Source organism: Gadus macrocephalus, chromosome 3, assembly GCF_031168955.1.
Source record: "Gadus macrocephalus chromosome 3, ASM3116895v1".
In the NCBI taxonomy this organism is placed as follows: domain Eukaryota; kingdom Metazoa; phylum Chordata; class Actinopteri; order Gadiformes; family Gadidae; genus Gadus; species Gadus macrocephalus.
In genome coordinates, this window is record NC_082384.1 from 9,671,904 (window position 1) to 9,687,292 (window position 15,389).

At 46.5% G+C, this 15,389-nt stretch overlaps 1 long non-coding RNA gene across 1 annotated transcript; it reads left to right on the forward strand.

Moving 5' to 3' along the window:
- The first annotated feature begins 11,578 nt into the window (after nt 1-11,578).
- LOC132454016 (uncharacterized) lies at nt 11,579-15,040 on the forward strand. Its single transcript, XR_009524854.1, has 2 exons — nt 11,579-12,268; nt 14,931-15,040. It is a non-coding gene; the product is annotated as an uncharacterized LOC132454016 (long non-coding RNA).
- Nucleotides 15,041-15,389: the final 349 nt, after the last annotated feature.

The window sequence follows — 15,389 nt, forward strand, 5'->3', positions numbered from 1 at the left end:
ATGATCATGTCCATCAAATCATTCACATACTTTGTGCAATACACACAAAAGGGAATCACTAGTTACTAGATTATTCAACAACTGTTCATGCATTGACATTTTGCACTTTGAATATTTGGTATATTTTCAGGTATTTATGTGCATTTATTTGTTTATTTTATTGTGTTGAAGTTTGTCTCATGTACTTTGTCTCATGTTCAATCCTCCTCCTCATCATCCTCATCGTCATCCACTTATCCGGGGTCGGGTCGCGGGGGGAGCAGCTCAAGCAGGGGGCCCCAGACTTCCCTTTCCCGGGCCACATTGACCAGCTCTGACGGGGGGATCCCGAGGCGTTCCCAGGCCAGTGTTGAGATATAATATCTCCACCTAGTCCTGGGTCTTCCCCGAGGTCTCCTCCCCACTGGACGTGCCTGAAACACCTCCCAAGGGAGGCGCCCAGTGGGCGTCCTTGCCAGATGCCCGAATGTTCAATATAAATGTTTATTTTCTGAGTAAAATTAAACGTTGACACTTACGGAATGTCGCCTGAGTCTTCACTGGTTTGGCTCTGCACTCTCCCTTCCTGGCCTTAGGAAAGGTCAGTCTGAACATAAGATCCCCTAATGACGTAATGGCTTGTCCTCTATCAGAATTCTCATTGTAATGCAGTGCAGCCAGGTAGAGTCTATGACATTAAAAAGAAAAATCAAACATGAAAATAATTGCAAGAAATGGGAAAATGTTCACAACAAGTAATCTCAGCTTAATTTACCTGCACAGCATTCCTAGAAATGGATAGACCACATTTTTAGGAGCGAACCGCAGGATCACGGCGTGGAATGCCTCCAAAGAGGACGTCTGGTGGTGGGGACTGAGCTTTGCTATATCCCTCAGGACTGCCTTCTTGGTCAGCGCCTTCTCCAGCTTGTAGAATGCAGGAGTTGCTGAAAGACAAAAGTATCATACATTATATCCTACTTATTGGTAAGTATCCAAATGATTGGTTGTACCAAAGTCCTTGAAGGACACAGTAGCCTGGACAGCTGTTACAAAAAGTATTCATTTATGATAGCAGGGCATTCTTAGGCATAAAACATGACTGCACTGTTACAGTGTAAACACTACCAACCTTCACTTCTGTAATGTGAACGAAGACTCTTCAAAGAGAGTTGTGTGCCAACATGGTGTCTCTGAGGTGGCTCAGTATTGCAGCCAATATCCCTTGTAGCAGGTAACTCCGATGATGCATGATGCTCTGAGGCCTATCGGAAAAAAAACATGTCAACCTTATCTTGCATGCATAGCTCTGTGTCTGTATCAAGCATAATTATAATATACAAATTATATTCACCGTGTATATATAATTACTATTCACATTAAAAGGAATTGTATACATTCTCCCTGTGCCTTTAGATACCTCCCTTCCTCTCTCTGTATGGGAGCTTAATTGGTATTTGAATTGCCATTGTAGCCACGAAATCTGATACTCAGGCCATGTCTATCGAATGACTTCTTTGTTATGTAGATTCCGTGAACTGTCTTGCAGTCTCAACGATGGTCACTCCAACTCCCCTATGTTACATTTGGATTAACTACCCACATTGCGAACGTTTCCCCATAAAAATCTCGTTCACCCATTGTCTCACTGAATGTATCCTTGGTAGCTTTGAAGCATGTGCTCTCCCGAGCTTTTCATCGTTTTCAATGGAAAAACTCACACAACAACACGCTCAAGTTCATGCTAATCTACTAAAGAAACAAACAGCTAATTATTTGTATACTTCAATGTCCCTCGTCTGCAGGTATTCCACGCAAAGTTGGAAGGGACCCCTCGTAGAGATAAAGTTTCACAGCTAATCCTTCCGTGTACTGACCGAAGTTGGCGAAACAGTCGTAAAATGGTTATAGCGCAGACCAACAGGTTTTTGCCAACTGTAGCCGGGACTTCGCCTTCAAGAATGAAATCAATCCACGTCGCTCTTTCGTTCTCTGGGACACGATGGAGAGATTTGTGGACGTCCATACAGCCAACAACAGAACGCCTCTTGTGAATCCTCGACATGATGAATTCCAAACATGCAACACAATAGGCCGTATCTTACTTATACTCTGATTGAAGGGGGGTGGGGAAGTGGGAGGTCATATTCAAATGAGCGCCCCTTCCTACGTAGGAACGGGCGCTGAAACTGACTCGCTCGTTTGGTAGCTTGAGGCGGGCTGCTTCCGGAAATGCGTATGTTACTCAAAAAATCATGTACAGACGTTTTTCAAAGTTTGTATGCGTGTGGGAGCACCTATACCCACAAAAACACTCCAAATCCCAGGAAAAGTGCTGTTTTCATAATATGTCCCCTTTAAGCCCAAGCACCCCTGGTTAACGATCCTCAGGCTTGCCTCGTTAAGGGGAGGAAGTCCATGTAAGGCTTTGGGGTGGAGCCAGCAGGTTGCCAGACCTACCACTCCCCTCACTCCTCCCTGGCGTCTGCCACAATATATATTTATAAAAGAAAGAAAAAGAGTTGTAGCTGGCGTTTGTTGGTGAGGGCAGTGTGCTCGCTCCCGCTCCCAGCACTCGTATGCCTAATTTCTCTGTTATTGTTTGGTGTGTTAGCTGTTAGCTTTGCTCTGATCTAACCATCAATTTATTTTCCCTACAACTTACCGGTGAAGGCGGTGCTCTCGCTCCCGCTCCCAGTAACGTTTTAGTTTGGCTTCCCTTTTTTAGCAGCAGCGCTCACGCTCAAGCTAATTAATATTTGTTGATTTAATTTTCTGGTGAAGGCAGTGTTCTCGCTCCCGCTCCCGGTAACGCCGCATTTGGCCCTATTTTGATTGACAATTAGTAGCAGTGATCACGCTCAGGCTAATTAGTTTCTGTTCTTCAATTTACTGGCGAGGGAAGTGCTCTCGCTTCCGCTCCCAGTTACGCTGCCTGTGGCTGCCTCCATAATGGCCCACCTACGTGTCGCCTGTGCGGCTCCTCTCGAGCCTGAGGACGGCCACGACAGCATGATGAGGTTCCGGCTATGGGTGCCCCCCAAAAAGAAGGCAAGGGGCGGACTGGCTTCCAAGTTAACGATGCCCTATCTCTGGCGGCTTCGGCTAACCACTTTATGAGGTTATGACAGAGGGCGATGCCTCCCACATATTGGACGAGGCCTCCTGCTCCTCTGCACAAAGCTCTCTGCAGGGGGCAGCAGACACCTTCATGGCGGCCGTAATGCAGATGGCTCTGGCTCGCCTACAGCTCGATGCTGCGCAGACGGAGTCTGCCCAGGCCAGCGCCTTCTTCAGGCGCAACCCTGCCCCGGCCACATTCTCCGTCCCTCCTTCAGAGGAGTACTTGAAGGAGCTTCATGCTTGCTGGAGGGACACTAGGACCCTTTCCCACTCAACGTCGGATGCCTGGACCTTGGCTGCCATGCAGAATGCGGCACAGGTTGGGCTGGGCCGCATGCCACCAGTCGAGCCTGCCATTGCCTCCCTAATTCTTGCTCCTGATGAGGCTCTGAGGCCCAATGCCAGGTGTCCTCTGAGCCGTCGCTGCAGAGTCTGAGTGAGTCATTACAGGCTTTTGCCCTCATGTCAAGGGAGTTAGGACGCACTATGTCCATCCTCGTACAGACTCGCCACCAGGTGTGGCTTGCGCCACTGACAGAGACATGTAGGAGGGTCCTCCGTGCGGTGCCGGTGGAACCAGGGGAGCTTTTTGGGTCAGCTGCCCTGGAAGCACTGGAGGGGGCTGCCCGAGCTAGGCAGACCAGGCAGAAGCTGTCCGGTCTAACCATGAGTGTGTCCGTTCCTAGCAGGCCTGGGGGCCCCTCGGCTGTCCCCCAGCGGCGCTCCCAGCCACCTGATTACTCCGGTGGCCTACGGAGGTCTCAGCGGCCTGCTCAAATGCCTCTGGATGGCTTTCGGGCCCCCGAACGCCTACCTTCCTGGCAGCCTTGTGCGCCACAACCAAACCTGCAGGCGCTAGGCCCATGGGGCCAGTCGTCAGTTGTTTTTCCCAGCAGCAGCTCAGTTACTGGGCTGCCTGTACTTCAGACCCTTGGGTGGTTTCCACCTTGACCCCAGGGTACGAATTGCAGTTCTGACGCCGGCCCCTAGCCTTCAGCCAGGTCAAAATTACTGTTGTCAACTCTGGACCAGGAGTCGTCCACCCTCCTGGCCAAGGGGGCAATCGAGCCAGTGGATCCTCTGCTGCACCCCAGAGGGTTCTACTCAAGGTACTTTCTCATAAAAAAGAAAGATGGCAGATTCCGCCCCATTCTCGACCTGAGGGGACTCAACAGGTTCCTGAAGGTCCTACCATTCCACATGATCACCGCATCAGACACGCTGCGGGTGGTCACAAAGGGAGTGTGGTTCACCACTGTGGACCTGAAGGACACATACTTCCACGTCCCAATTGCACCGCACCATCAGCACTTCCTTCGGTTCGCCTTTCGTGGCCGTCATTTTCAATTCAGGGTACTTCCCTTTGGTCTCTCCCTTTCCCAGAGGGTATTCACCAGGATGGTGGCGGCAGCTCTCGCACCCCTGCAGAAGCAGGGCACGAAGGTCCTGCCGTATTTGGACGACTGGCTGATCTGTGCACCGTCCCAGTGTCAGGCAGCCCGGGACACGGCTCGGCTACTCTTGCACGCAGCCTGGCTTGGACGGTAAACTTTGTGAAAAGTCGCCTGGACCCATCCCAAAAGGTCCCATACCTGGGGATGGTCCTGGACTCAGATGCGATGAGGGCCCATCTGTGACCTCGGCGTTTAACCTACATCCTCCTCTGCCTCCCCCTCTTCGGGTATGGCAGGATGGTGCCATTAATTTTTTTCCTTCAGCTTTTGGGCAAGCTGACAGCTGCCTCAGCTGTGGTGCCTCTCTGCTTGCTGTCTCTGCGCCCTATGCAGATGTGGGAACAGCCTCCACTTGGACCCCAGTGGCACAGGCACCAAAAGGTCAGGGTGTCTCGCCAATTTCCTCTTCTCTCTGTCCACATGGAGAAAGAGGTTGTATATATCTGTGGGTGGACCCATGGGCATCATTCCATCCCGCCGGGAGCTGGTCACAACAGACGCCTGCCTCTTGGGATGGGGCGCGGTTTGGCAGGGCAGGACTGCCCAGGAGCAGTGGCCGGCCCAGAACCACACAAACATCAATGTACTAGAGCTCAGAGCGGTACAGCTAACACCCAGATCAACCACCAAGGGGGAACCCGGTCTTCACGGCTACTCCGGGTATCTCGGAACCTGTTGACCAGGGCATATCCCCAACTGGCCAGCGTGCGGGCGGTCTTCATACCGGGGAAACGGAATCAGGTCGCAGATTTCCTATCGCGGCAGAAGCCCCCACCGGGGATTGGCGGCTTCATCTGGAGGTGGTGGGGACGATATGGGGTCTCTTTGGCAGGGCAGAAGTGGACCTCTTTGCTTCAGAGGAATCTCCACATTGCCCCCTCTGGTTCTCCTGGACGGAGGTGACCAGCCCCCTCGGACAGGATGCCTTAGCTCACGACTGGCCACAGAGTCCTCTGTATGCCTTCCCACCACTGCCCCTGATTCTTCCCATACTCCTGACGGTGTTTCTGCTACTGGCCAGGGAGACTCTGGTTTCCACTGCTGCGCAGGCTCTGCTGCAGCTCTCCATGGCGCCTCCCCTGCAGGAAGGACCTCCTTTCGCAGCTGGGGGGTCAGATTTGGCACCCAGATCCCCGTCGCCTCCAGCTCTGGGCTTGGCCGCTGAGGACCCGACTCACTGCTGAATGTTTGCACTGCGACCGTCAGTAATACTATTGAGTGTCAGGGCACCATCTACCAGAGCAAAGTATGCCAACAGATGGAAGTTGTTCTCTGACTGGCAGTAGACCCAGTACGCTGCTCCGTGGCCACTGTTCTGGAGTTTCTGGAGTAGATGGTGGTCGCTCTCATTCCACCTTGAGGGTCTATGTGGCTGCTATTTCCTCCCAGCATGGGATGGTTGACGGAGCTACAGTGGAGTGCCACAGGTTGGTGTCCCTCTTCCTTAGGGGGGCCCTGAGGCTGCATCCCCCTAGGACTCTGAGGACTCCAGCTTGGGACCTTCCCCTGGTGCTGGAGGCCAGGTCATCACCTCCTATTGAGCCTCTGACCCAGATAGGGTTGTAGTGGCTGTCCATGAAGGTGGCTTTTCTGCTCGCCATCACCACTGCGAAGCGGGTCGGGGAGTTGCATGCCCTATCCGTGGCAGATACATGCCTGCAGTGGAACCCTGATTGCTCAGGTGTGGTTTTATGGCCCAATGTGGCTTTCTTGCCCACAGTGCTTTCACGCACCTATTTTAACCAGCCTATCCAGCTTGCAGGTTTTAACTCCCCATCTGAGGGGAATGAGTCCGAGATCCTGTTCCCGGTACAGGCGCTTAGGGCTTACATTTCTGCTACTGCATTTCTGAGTCTGAGATATCCAGTGCTTTAAGCAACGCCTCTGGCGGTCATCCAGGATTCATAGAACCGTAGTTACATTCGTAACTTTCACTTGTTGTAGTCCAACTTCGGAAACTGTAGTTTCACTCTAGAGACGCTAGAGGTCAGCGATACTCACCGTCGCGCAATGAAGTCGGATGGAAAAGTGGAGTCTAATTCATTTTAAGTAGTGCTGTCTTTTATATGTTCGAAAGGAAGCACCTTATCATCTCTCCTTGACCCGATGATGTTTCCACAAAATTTGGCTATTCCTAGAGGCCCCTGGCTTTGCCTCAGTATGCAAGGCAAACAAAGCTTGAAATGCTAACCTTCACTCCTCTGTTAAGTCATCTTCCTATTATAGGGCCATCGTGCCGGATACCATTGACATCAATGTGTTTATGCAGAGCTTGTGTTGGAAGAATTTTTTGATGTACTTTTAGGCAATCAGGTAGTAGAAGTTATACTGGTGATTTTTCATTTTTGCAATGCTGTAAGGTTTACATAGATTGATAATGAGTTCTGAACTCGAGAAATAGAATAGTGCAGTGACTGATGGCTTACAAGACCGACTAACAACTTTTTATAAGGGAGGGTTCCAGTCCAGGAATCACGTGCTTGATAAGGAATCTGCGTCTGCGCCTGCCCGTGTGATGCTAACAAGCAAGCTACGGCAGAGCGACTCCTCCGTGTTCAACCCAACTACTTTTTCAAACAATCCATGCATGGCTACAATCCTCTCGGCATGTTCCCTAGTGTAGTGGTATGAGGCAACACGGCTACTTGGACACAGGCTTCTGTTTCACCACGCCCTCTCCGGCCCGTTCGCCAATCATTGCTTGTCGAGGGGATAAAAGTAGGCCGTGCCCTTCCTCCTGAACTCTCGCTTCCTGCCTCTTCGGCCCGTCCATTTCCGGGTCGTTGCCCTCGCCGCTCACCTCAGAGCACAGATCTGCCGAGATCCTCATCGCAATCGGGGCAATGTATTGGGGTCGTTTACCGCCGCTGACCAGAGCATAGTCTGCTTGTCGCATGGTGCGTGGTGGTTGTCTCCCCCGCTACGCCGATACTCTTCACCCCTCTCCCTCTTTAGAAGGGACGCAAAATAACCAGACTGAGAACCGGGATTAGGAACGCATAACCGAAGATTGAGCCTTCCTTGTTTATTTATTACGTCATTGCTGAATTGTCATTGCTGCTGCTTTGTTGCCACTTCCGCCGACTTGGTTCGGGGCTCTGTCTGCTGCCCCTGGTCGGCTTGCCTCCTGCTGTTAGCCCTGTGTCCCGCTGCTGCTGTGCGTGGTGCGGTGTGTGCGTGTGTGGCTGCCGCTCGGGTGTGCCGCCTGCGAGCTCCGCCGGGACTCACCCCTGGTTTGGAGTGTGTGTGCGTGTGTGCGTTTTGAGTTAATCTCTTAAGTTTTGTGTCGTTGTTCATTTAATTTTCATTTGGAAGGGGAACTTCTCAATCTGAGCCCTTGTTTATTTTTGTTTAAAACATATGTTATGATTACTTGTTGAGTTGATATCTCTGGTCAGAGACTCTTTCATTTTCTTGTTTACTTTCATTTTGAGTGATTTTTGGTTACTTCAAATTAATACTCTTTAGTGTATTGATTTGATTTGTTATGTGATATTGTCTGTCACTCTGCCCTCCTAACTGTGCCCCCTTTCTCGTAGAGCTGAAGGCCGACGGTGGTGTCGGTGGTCCTCCTGGGTGGTGGTGGTGATCCCTTGTGTGCGTGTGCTTTGTTTTAGATTTTATTCGTTTGGACTTCACGTTTTTGCTGTGTGTGTGAGGTGCTCTTGTTTCTTTCGTTAGATTTAATTTCCCCCTGACGACCACTCTCCCAGCCGGTAAGCCTCAGCTTGTACTCACTTCCTTCCCCAGTTGGGCTGACTTCTCTTTTTCATCTTTTGTGCCAAACCGTGTTCGTAATAATAAAATGCTTTGTTATTTTTGACCTCTGTCTCCCGCCCTCCCTGATTGAACGAACCTGAGTGTCTTATCGTCAGAGGTGACGATTATAATCATAGTGTATAGGTCCTTGGGCCCTAACCCAAGGTGGCGTTGTCGGTAACATAGAGAAGATACTCTGACATAAAATAGTAAAGCCTCCTCGTGTCGCCACACTAGCATTAAAACGTAAATACATGAACAATTACACAACCACCGTTCTTACCTGTAAGGGGGGTATAGAAAGAACAACGTGGACGCAGTGTTGTGGTCAAAGTCCCAAGTTGTAATGGCCGGAGGTGGAATAAAGAAACACTGCAACAAGTTTCCTAATTTAGCTCTTCAGAATAATGTTGTAGCAAATAAAGAATAATGCATTTTTTAGATAAACATGGAAATAAACAAAAACATATTTTACCAGCATCACATTATAACTTCAAAGGGCAGAGCAATGGGTAACAGATAAAAATAGTGAGAAAAGTCCGTTTTTGCATTTTGTAGCATTTCTTTACTTATCTACTGCATTAAGCATTTTAAACATTTTACTACTACAACACATTTATAACCATTACATGTGGAGCTCAGACTTGACGTGGAGGGCCATCAGGCAAGTAACTCTCTTGGATGGAGGGACTGTCGGGCCTGAAATGTTTTGTCTCTGTTCGGCAGAACATATTGTTCAGAGTTCACCTAGACTCTGCATCTCTCCACCCCCTCCCACCCCTCCTACACACTTATTGTATGTTGTACGTCCTGGCACATAATGTACACACTTATTGTATGTTGTACGCAGGGGTGGACTGGCAATTTGGCAGTCCCGGTGGGCCGTTGACCCAATGTGGGCCGGTCCGGTCCGCTATGTTTTTTTTTTTTCTCTCTCTCTAAATTCCCTCCAATTGGGCCAGCCAATGGGCAACAGAGGGCTAGCAGTGTGTGGCCAGCATCGACCCATATTATTGGTCTATGTTTGTCATTGTCAATCAATCATAAGCTGACAGGCTCAGAGAGCCCTGACAGTGCTGTCAATCACAACACAAACCAGGGTGGGCTGGACCGCATGGCATGGGCCGTGGGAGTCGGGACGGAGGCGGAGCTGAAAATGGATAAGCATAAGAAACGCCCGGGTGGTGCTGAAAAACTGCGACTCTCTGGAGGTGGAAGCTGCTAAATGTTCAAAATGTACAAACCTATTTGCTGCCGGTGTAAGTACCATATTGGCTCGGCTACCAGATCGGCTCGGGGTCCGTCGTCTGCTGATTACGTCACACAATACGCTATCTACAGCAATAAGGTCTTTTATGGCTTAAATTAAAGAGCCTGTATGATCTTTCATTTTGAACATAGACCATTCCAAACCTATCTGTATGGATAGTTTTCTTCTAAAAACAAAACATCCCTCGGAATCATCTTGGCTGTTAAGATAAGCCGTCCGTGTTGCCAGATTGGGCACATTTTCAGCCTGATTTGGCTACTTTGAATCACGTTAGGCTGGAAAAACGGGACATATGCCCGAAACTAGACAGACCTACTCGCGCTCACACATGTGCTCGCTGTGGTTGCTATGACGACAGCCAGAGCTACAGCACAAAACAGCCAATCACAACTGTCCCTTAGCAGCCAATCACAATGTAGCCTACGCCCATTCAAGCGTACAGCCAATGATATTGTGTAACGTAATCAGCAGACGACGGACCCCGAGCCGATCTGGTAGCCGAGCCAATATGGTACTTACACCGGGACCAACACCCCAGCTGGTGCTGCTGCGCCGGGAGACGAGCGAGTGGAGGCATATATGCTAAGTAACGTTAGCCTGGGGCTAGCTAGGCTACATTTTGAGAAATGTCCAAAACAAAACGTTTTTACAATGAATGTGATTCAATTCAATTGAATTCAAAGTGTTTATTGTCATATGCACAAAGAGATGTTCTCAGTTGTACAATGAAATTAGGTGATTTGATGTGAAGTAATTAACTGCATACTTGTGACAACATATTAGCCCAGAGTTGAAGGGCTGTGACTGTAGTTGTGGTTGATTTTGTTTAAATATGCCGAATTGTGATATTATGGGTTATTATTGTTCAGATGATTTAGCATTGCTAAAAGCTTCTAATGTCAGCAGTCTCTTGTTGCCATAGCATCAGTAAACATTGATATGGACTAATGAGCTGTAAATGGAGATGCAGAATCATGCTGTATTGTAAATACAGATGAGATACTTTGAATTTTAGCACAAAATACAAGTAAACCTATAGGAAATAATTCGTTTAATTTGCAATATTTGCCATTGAATTTATTGTAATCTTTCAATTCATTTATTGTTTACTGAGGTGATGACTATTTAATGTGGCGAGAGGAATGCAATATGTATATGTTTAAAGGTTTATGTGAAGAAACATACTATATGTGTGATAAAATGACAATTGGTAATTCATAAATGTCTCTTTATATTCTCTGCTACCATCATCTCCTGTCAAACAGGTTTTCCTGACCTAATATAAGTTATTCTATGATATATGAGAGAGAGAGAGAGAGAGAGAGAGAGAGGGGGAGAGGGAGAGGGAGAGAGGGAGGGGGAGAGATATTCGTCTTAATTTTGCGAGTTTACTATGCAACTTGTTTCGTCTCAGATTGAAACAAACAACCTGGTCTCACAGGAATCCGTGAAGTGACTACGGACGAATAACTCGAAATCCGTGGACACATCACGGAAACACGCAGATTTCCGTGGTGTGGCCACGGAATTCGCTCCAATGCAAGTTAATGACGCTGCTGTTGCGTGGCTCACACACGGATCCTTGTTTCAACGAGCGAGTCGACCACGGGGGCTTAACTCAAAACCCGGGGTGGTCTCACTGAAACACTTAAATTGTCCTTGTTGTCTCCACGGAAGTTGCTCCAATGCAAGTAAATGACAATGATATTCCTTGGCACACACACAGATTCCCGTTTCAATCTGTGTGTGTGCTCCCGTTTCAATCTGTGTGTGTGCCACATTTGACCACAGCGGGGGCTTGGTGGTCTGACGGAATCACTTCAATTGTCAGTGATGTGGCCACGGAATTTGCTCCAATGCAAGTAAATTACACTGTTATTCCGTGGCTCACACACGGATATCGGCGTGTTTCCGTGATATGGCCACGGATTTCGAGTTAAGCGTCCGACCTTAGTCATTTCACGGATTTCCTGTGAGACCATGTTGGAAACAAAGGTTTATTTCCTGGTTGAAGATTTTCATATTGATGATTTTAATTTCAAACATCTGCATTTCTTTTAAGTTCAATTAACAGTTATGCAGGCAGGCCTTAGGGCTCTTTTGAGACTTAAGTCATCCTTCATGATAGATAAATTTGTTCACTAAGTGTCACTACGTCACAAAAAGTCTACATGGCTACATATACTTGTCACTCAGTACACAGATACTGAGTACAAGTTCTGTTTGCTGTTTCTTGCAGGTCATGAATTTGGTCATGACCTAGTGTAGCTGGCTGGCTGCGGACGAGGAAGTAGGGCAATATATAAATATAACCATAAATAGAGAACTGATATTTTTTGTTTTTATCTATGGCTGTGTGAAAAAGTCTATTGTCTAATATGAGAATGCATATCTGTTCAGACCTGTAATTCATCTCTTAGACTTTATCTCGCAGCTACAGATAAAAAAAAAAAAATTCTCTATTTATGGTTTCACAATGAGTCACAGTTGAAACAAATGAGTTTCAGCTCTAATGCTGCTACTGTCTGTAATATGTTTCTATTTAGATTTTTGTCAGGATTTTTTGTTATTATTGTCCGAGTCTGGTTTTAACTAATGCTGGGCTTACACCAAAAGATTTTCACATTCACAGACTAAAAACTGCAAGCGAGAATTTAGCGTTGGATCAAGTGTGATATTTACAGTTTTTCTCAGTCGCTTTGGTACATTTCTCAGATCAGAAATGAAATTTGCAAAGCAGTAAGTGCATTTCTCAAAACAATGTGTTCAAATAGCAAAACACCATGGATTGCCTGCAAAAGCCTGTCTCTTGCTCAAAATCCTTAGTTCATCTCTCAAAAGTAAATATCTGTTTCAATGAACATGTCAGTGCCATCAGAATGACAAGTCCTTGTGTCATTGTCTACGGATAAGACAGTCAAATTGCTTAGTCATGTTGTCAACATAACAGTGTACTCTGGAGGGATGTTCTGATGTAAACTATGGCTGAAGTTTTGAAGACAATTATTGTAAATTGTAAGTTACACCATAGTGTATGTGGGAGATTGATTGCAAAAGACTGTACAAGATTCACATTTAAGATTGACTGTAATTTATTGAGAGACCATGTCATTGTGATACAGAAAGGAAAAGACAACACTGCATAGCACAAAGAAAAAAACAAAATTAGAAACGTGAACATAGGATAATCTCCTTAGGGAAAATTGTACATGCAGTACTGTAGGAATTAGAGTGCAGTCTTCCTACACCTCCTGACATTCCTGTCTGTTGGGCCACAAATTCTCATCCACATCACAACGAATATCTTCTCTTGCGATGCAGCGTGGAAAGAATCTTTTAGCGTGTCTTATCCAGCCTCTGCAGGCATCTGCTGTGATGTCATCACAGAAGGGTCATCTGTGAATGTGGCTGGTGATCATAAACTTTCCATCTCCATGCTGAGAAAAATTCCTCAATGGGATTAAGGAATGGGGAGTAGGGTGCGAGGAACTCCATCAGCATCCTGTTGTGGGTCGCAAACCATTGCCTTATGATGTTGGAGCGATGGAAACTAACATTTGTCCCAAACTATCACGTACTTTGGCAAGTCATCTCCAATCTGACCCCTCTCTGGTTCAGGGATGAGATCCCTGTAGAGAGTGTCTAAAAAGGTGACAAGACGCTCTGTATTGTATGGCCCAATAAGGGGAATATGCGTTAGCACACCATTCTCAGAGATAGCAGCACCCATAGTTATGTTCCCGCCCCGTTGGCCTGGCACATCAACTGTAGCTCTGTGGCGATGATATTTCGACCACGCCTTCTGTGTTTCGTTAGGTTGAATCCAGCCTCATCTACGTAGATGAAGTTGTGCGTTGGTTCACTTGCTTCCAGTTCCATTGCACGCTATATCCAGAAAAGACAAAATTAGTTTTATGAATTACATGCATTTTCATTTTGGACAAGATACAGTTACATCAAATGTATACAGCACATATCGCATCTTCTTTTCTACAGCCATAGCAAATGTGTAAATGTCACACTTACAGTACTGTATATCACTATACGATGTTGTACTGTTTACTGTGAGGTAAAGTTACTGCATGCTCATACATGTTTTACCTGTACATACTGATAGCGCAGCTCCTTCACTATTTCACCATTTCTTTCAAATGGAACATTGTACAGCTGCTTCATACTCATTTGGTGTCTTTTCAGCAACCTGTCAATGGTTGAGATGCTGACTGTTTGGATGTTTTCAAATATGTTGTTGTCCTCTATAATGGCACTCTTTATCTCCCTTAGTCTTATGGCATTGTTTTCTACAACCATGGTGCAAATAGCCTGCTCCTGTTCAGGTGTGAAAAGGGGCCTTCTGCCACCCCTGTGAGGTTGTCTTGCCATCCTATGTGGAAAAAAGTACATTACAGTAAAAGTATACTTACTGAATATTGTAAAATGCAAGAAGAATACTTTACTGTAATATGAAGCATTACAGAAAGTATACAGTACAGTGCCTATCGTTAGATTACATACCTGTTCTGTTGACGAAAAGTCTGAATGATTGAGGACACAGTTGATCTCCCAACATTTGGCTGCACCCTTCGACCAGCCTCGGCCATTGTAAGCCCATGATTGATAACATGGTCTACAAGTGTGGCTCTTATCTCATCAGGAATGTTCATTCTGCCTCTTCCTCTGTTGTGCCTCCCAACTCCTCTGCCACGCAGACTTACTCCTCTTCCTCTTCTCTGTTGACCCCGTCCAATTCCTTGTCCTTCCATTGTTAAACATTGTAACCTTGTGTTGTGCTCCAGCTATATATATACTTGATTGTTCATGAGATGCACCTTTGAGATACTTCAGTAAAACTGGTTGATCATTGGTTGATCTAACGCTTCAAACATTTCCCTTCATTAGAGAAGGTCTAGATTCACCTGGGGGCAATTGACCAATTCAGGACAGATTTAGAAAAAATAACAAAAAAAAGAGTCTAATGCCAGTGTAGAGAAATGTATATAAATATGCTTGACATATTATGAAAACTTGTTCAACCATTTTGCATGTAAAGACTTATGCAATGAACTAATACCCAAATGTTGTGGGGATGAGACTATTCCATAGAGACCATTACAATATATTTTGATCAACATGAAATAATCAATTGATAATGTAGGAAAGAGCAGAGAATTGTACATAATCATGTGCATGGATGTACCAAAGCATTTGCAACGTGTTCATATAAATGAGAAACTGTTTTTTTCATGTGCACAAGTGACACACTGATGTGAAGATTGAACAGGTAGTTTTGAGAATTTCATTTCTGATCTGAGAAATGAACCAAAGCGACTGAGGAAAACTGTAAGAAGGGTTTGGTAGATATGTAGACATGGGGGTTGGAGATGCAGCGACCGCAGGATGTCTGTTAACTTCCTGTTCAGGTTTCACACCTTTCTTGTCAGCAGCACAAGAGACACAAACTTGAAAAACAAAAACAAAAAAAGCAACAACTGCTATTTGCAATGCTGTACTATTATTCGGATGGATGTACTTGATTAAATTGTTTTAATAAAGTACATACAGGGTTCTTCCCGTTCGTCTCGTCCCACCCCTAGTGCTGATAATGTAGTGGGCTGGTCTGGACAGAAAATGCCAGGGCTGAATTTTTGTCCCAGTCCACCCCTGGTTTTACGTCATTGCACTTACTGTACTCACTTATTCTGGCCCTCCAATTTTTTTTTGCAATAAAAAGTACTTAGTTGTGTTGCATCTTCTCCTAGCTGTCTTTGTTGTATATGGGGAATTGGTTAACCTAGCGATTGTAA